A 6,021-nucleotide genomic window follows, 5' to 3' on the forward strand; every position below is an offset into this window, starting at 1 on the left:
AGTAATTATAGTTACCTGACTATGGTGATGGACTTTTTTTCCCTGCGATTTATGGTTCTTCTCTGATACTTTTTATCATGATGATACGGTCATCTTTTTATTCATCATATAATGAATGTATCTTGTTCTAAGTAAACAGCCTCCACCTTTGAGCACAGAAGCATAGCTTTACTTACAGTGAAGTTACCTGTACATCTATTTCTATCTTCAGTTGTCATTTTTTTTTCTAAGAAGAGATAAACAAACATGTCTCTTTCTCTTTTACTGCCACAAAGTCTCCCTAGTTCTTGTTCAGAACTCCCATTGCCAGGAAACCACCTCTGTCCTTGAATGGATGAATTATATTATGTCCAGAGGGCCAGGACAAGACCTGTGCGCCACTTAAGATCAATTTACGTTACAGTCTGTGGACTGAAGTGGAATGTAAAGTTTAAGCTGATCTTCTATACAGAATGAAAAAGAAGAAATGAAAAAAAAGTGTTTAGAGGTATTGTAAATCAGCTGGAATATAGGTTGAGAGCTCTCCGCAAAAAGTAAAAGCATTATGCTGTGCAAGATACAGTTCTTGAAGATTCATACTGAGTTATAATTTATCTTTGGGTTATTTCCCAGTTCTTATTTATGAACATTTAACTACCTGTAAGAATTTATAGTGTATAGGTCCTGGCTTTTCTCTTAGCAACAGACTGACTTCAGGGGGCCAGGGATTACTGAGAGGATAAAACGAGGCCCGTCATGTGAGGAGATTCCTAAAACTGCTGAGATTTAGGTATTAGCATTACGTATAAGATAGGGTGTTGATTTCTTAGCAGACATAACCGGGAAAATGGACAATCAAACCTTACCATCTGTGTTAAAGGGAATTTATATTGCAATAAACATCCATAAAAAAAGTACAACAGCAGACAGGCTATGAAGCATGAAAACTAAAATAAACACCCTTCAGTTCTAACATCCTTATGTCAGTCATTTCTTTATGTCTATATTTTCTAAGCCCAAATTCATACCAAGCAAGCCCCCAGCTAGTATTGTATCCTTCACTGCCGTTCTCACATGATCGACCTCCTTTTCCGTATGAGACTGTGAGTGGGGCTGCAGGTAAAACAGTTTGAAAAGTAGCAGTCCAGACTGTACCAATGAAGCAAAGAAACACAGTACACTCGAGTTATTCTGTCGAATGTTTTAAAAAAAAAATAATCAAATTATCACCCTTATAGAATCTTTTTATCTAGGAATATATAGAACTTCTGTAGCTAGAGGGGCTGAACATAACAAGGGAAAGAGTAAGGGAAAGGGTACTGAGCTAGCTTCAAATGAGCTAGTGCACCACCACATTGCAGGACAGTGCCAGTCAGAGGTATTGACCTTAAAACTGCCTCTGCTTTTGAGCTTACTTGAATGGATCTCCACAAGGTACTGTACTGAGCAGTACAGATGTACTCTAAGCAGGCATAAGAGGCAGATATGAAAAAAAATAATCAACCTTCCTGTAAGCATGTCCATTTGTTATTTCTCACTTGTGTCTAATGCTTTATCTAATAATTTAATAATTCATGCTTTCAATTCACAATTCAGTTCTTTGTTGGAGAAAGTGGTGGTCATTACTTAAGTATATGAGAATTTAATTGTACAGGGACTGAGACTTGGAATGAGTTTCCTGCTTCTTTTCCCTTCATCTGTTCACTCCTATCAGTCTTCTTCCCTTTTACATTTTTGTGCAACTGTTACAGAATTTCTTGACATATGTCAACAGAGCAAATGTAGCATAAAGAGGAAAACAAAGAGACCACAATCCAAATTGACAAGATTTTTTTTTCCAGATCAGCACTAATCAAGAACAGTTTTAACTGAAGCCAAAAAGCATGGTTTGGGTGGCCATGAAGAAGACGTATAATATTAATCATATGGGAAATAGTACATTAAAACAGTAGATTCATTTCCTAAGCTGTTTTTAGTTAGTTTCTATAGCTTTTTATTAAAAGTTTCACTTCTCAGATTTTCAAAGAACCAAACTTTTTGAAAGACTTTCTAACATCACTTTGCATATTCATTACTGTATTTTGGAATACTTGAGTTTTGGCATGGAGGTTATGGCTAGGTGGTACAGTCACTAAAGCAGAAGTTAGTTAAAGGACATAATCCACATCTTCACATCATTATATACTTGCAAGTAGGGAAACAGTGTCTGTAATCCTTTTTGCCCCACCAAGCTGTTAATAATGAGATAGTGGGAATTTTAGATAATTGTTCAAATCTCCTTTGGATAAGTGGTTTTGGTAGTCTTTTTATTACAGTAATAGTTGTTCCAAGTTTGTATCCCAGCATTACAGCTGATAGCAGTCAGGAATGCAGCATTGCTGTGTAAAACTCAAAGGCAGTCTAATCCTCCTTGCTACCCCTGAAATGTTCAGCTAGGTCCTGTGTCCATACAGCCTCAGCTCTGCTGAAACACTGTAGTACGTAGGCCAGTCAGCACTAAATATTCAATTTCATACTATCATAGACAAGGATTAAGTCATCATTTAACAACACCTAGTTTCACATCTTCTGAGATGACACTTCTTTAAAAGGGACATTCCTTGTTAGCTGAGAGATTGTCTCTTGCTGAGCAACATGTTATTCCAATAACGCTCCAAGTGACTTCAGTGGGACCCCTAACTGAATATGAGAGCTATACACTGTGTAAAAGTATTGGAAGATAGTGTATGAATAACTATAGCTGCAGAATTAATAACAAACTGATGTTAGCTACCTTTACAGTAATTCTACATGACTGTTCCGCTCAGAGATATTCATGCCCCTTCTAATCACTGTTATTATATCACTTACCACACAGTGTGACAACCCAACTGACACTGCTAGTTCTTTGCAAGAACAAAACAATTGTATTTACTCCTATGTTCAGTCATTTACTAGCAAAAATAGATGTATTTTATATGGTCCATATATAAACTATTTTAGTGCTTTATTCATGCTTTTTTCTGATCATCTTTGACAGTTTTCAGGTTACGTATCTATCTGTAGCATAAAAACATTGCCATGACACTACTTGGGCACTAATCGGGGAAAAATAAAAGTAGCTAGTGTTCAGCATTTCACATCTGGACATTACTTTGCACTGTGTTCATGTGATTTTTGCTGACAATTTATTAAAGCTAAGGAGCATGAAAAAAATAACTAATTAAACCTATATATAAATAGTGTGTAGAATATAGCTTTAAATCTATTTAAAACTTTGCTGCTGGGTGATCTGTATACATGTAACATGTTGATTACCTATTATATGTTCAATAAGTGTAGACACATAATTCATTCCAATTAAACCCCATATTGAGGTGTGCAAATATTAAATTATTTTATTTACATTTTAAAGTGTTTCTAAAAGCCAAGATTTTGATGCACAATTCTCAGAACTGTGGAGTTTGGTTTGACTCATTTTCGCTGAAACACAGCTTCTGTCAACGTGATGGACTGCACAATGCTGTGACACTGATCTAAGTGATAAGCTGATGGGGGAACTTTACTCAAGAAGTTTGAAGTACAGTTATGAATGTCAAGAAGCGAATGGGAAGAAGGCTCCTCCTAAAACTTTAGTGTGCACAATTGTAAGGATATACTGTGTGCATGTAATAAAACTAATACAGAAAATTGTTGTAAAAGTAAAATACTGCAGTGCTGTAGTATGACATTCATTCCAAATTTGTTCAAATCATGGTTTGCAGAAGTTAGTGCCAAAATTTTAGCTGCTTCCATTGCTGCCTGAATGATACCTTGACTTTCCTCTTCTTTCTCTAATCTTCTAAATATCAACAATTGTGCAACAATTAATTTCTCTCTATAGTAATTTTTTGTATTAATAGGGGAAAAACTTTTGCACAATATTGGTGATCAATTGTTATGTTCAATTTTTTCAATCAGATTCTTCAAATACTTAAAACTCTGTGTGCATTCTGATTGGTGTCAACACATTTATTCACGTGCATAACATGGAGCACATACATCAGTGTTCAGTTGCATTGGCTGTTCAGAATTTCAGCATCCAAGACAAGAATCACATAACACAATGATATTCCCCTCTTCCTGAAGTGTGTAATGAGTTTTTAACAAAGAATAACTTTCATCCTAGCTATAAATAAACAGTATCCTAAGTTCAACCTTTGTTAACTTTGGCTTGGCCCATGAGTTTCCAAAACTAATAGTAAGATTTCTTCCACAACAGAAGGAAAAAAGTTTTCTCCTGATTATTAGAATTAAAATCATATTTGTGTCTTGACTTGTTTAAAATATTTTCATAAAGCACTAAGCATAATTTTCCCCTTGTGGCTTTTTAATTTTTTTTTCTCTGCCTATTATTTATTCTTTAAGATTATGAGGTCAGGAAGGTGTCAGAGGAAACCACCTTGGCTATCAGATGGCTATGAACAGAAAACAGAACCTTTTGCTGAAACAAATCTTTAATTCACATTAGGAAGAGTTTCTTTTAAAGCTTATGAAATAATTTTGGCAAAATTCTTCTCAGACATCATATATATGCCTGGGAATTCAGAATAATAACAATATTATTCTGAAAGATGAGTGAAAAGAAGGAAGTGTGTTAAAATAAATGTCTGGAATTATTTTAGTGGAAGTTTTATGTCAAAATAATCCGGTGTTCAGGAAATCGCGTAAAAGCTCATTTTCCAGTGTTGTATTCACATAGTAATCATTAACGATTCTCCAAGAATCAAAGATACCTTACACCTGCCTTACTCATTGTAACAAAGTATCCCTTGTGGTAGGCTCACCAAGTTTTATTTCACTTTCTACTCCATTTTCCAAATTTTAGTTTCTTTTCACAGGAATTCTTCACAACGTTCTTTTTGTGTGAAGAAAATTACTCTAAAACCCAGCAACTTTTGATTTTCCTGGCCAGTAATTTTGGCCTTTTATTTTGCTTAGAATTAAAATGCTAACACTGCAGCTACAAAGTCTGATTTTTTTCTTAAACAATCAGAAAAGCAAACAGAAAGAAGCCACTTTTTGTTTGGTAGTGTCCGGGTAAAAGGAGGGGAGAAGAAAGAAGGTAAATATGAGTGAGGAGCCTGTATGAATACGGTGTTGACAGTAGGGAAGAAGTGGGCACTAACTTCTCTGCTGTAGCAATGACAAAACATGGCTTGTGCAGCTGTGAGGACGAGTGTGGTACCACTTGGAAGGCCAGGTACTTTGCAGTGCAGTGCTACCTTCCCATCTCACTCCTTAAATGCACATTCCACATTTTTTTTGGCGAGAATGTCTGGTTCAGCACAATGCTTGGCACTGCAGCAGCACTCACTCCCCCCCTCCACTTTCTACTCATCCACATATAAACTCCTTCTTGGTCTGCTGCTAAGATTTTTTACCTCTTTACATTTCTGTATACAATACACATACGCAGCATGCACAGGTTGTCTTCACCCAGTACGTGTGTCGGTAGGGCGGGGGGAAATGCTATTGTAAACATTCCTCTCGTACGATCGGCGAGCACTATCGCATCCCACTGCTTGTTCCCTCAGCATTAAAGGCATTTCAGCAGCCGGGAGATGCGGGCGGCACCTCGCTGGGTGCCCCGGGAGGGCTGTGCCGGGCGCTGCAGCCCCGTCCTTGGTTCCATCGCCTGGCACCGGCGCCTCCCGGCTGGAGCCAAGCCCCGGCGCTCCAGCGCCCGCAGCTCGGGCACAGCCATGATGTGGCTGCTGGGGTGAAAACAAGCAGGAACGCACTGACATTCTGTCCCCAAAACACAGCTGCATTAGAATTCCATGCACTGTAGCAAACACTGATTCGGAGTTAAAAGGTTTCGTTAATACGGCATGGAATTCTGCGGAACCCCCGGCACGTACCACCATCGCACACAGCCGCTGCTTACCCTCCCTGTCCATTGCAGAGCCACAATTGTAAGAGAAATAAAACATTGTAAGATCTCAGCTGCTAGAAGACAGATGAATGCAATACACTGTCCAAACCTCCAGCATTGTCACCACAGCTCTGCAAATTTGCCAA

The 6,021-nt window shown here is 37.8% G+C and overlaps 1 protein-coding gene across 2 annotated transcripts in view; it reads right to left on the bottom strand.

Moving 5' to 3' along the window:
- GABRG2 (gamma-aminobutyric acid type A receptor subunit gamma2) overlaps positions 1-6,021 on the bottom strand; it is a 147,841-nt gene that overhangs the window by 116,319 nt on the left and 25,501 nt on the right. The window lies entirely within an intron of this gene.

The sequence above is a fragment of the Falco punctatus genome (genome assembly GCF_963210335.1).
Source record: "Falco punctatus genome assembly, chromosome: 8".
NCBI classification, from domain to species: Eukaryota; Metazoa; Chordata; class Aves; order Falconiformes; family Falconidae; genus Falco; species Falco punctatus.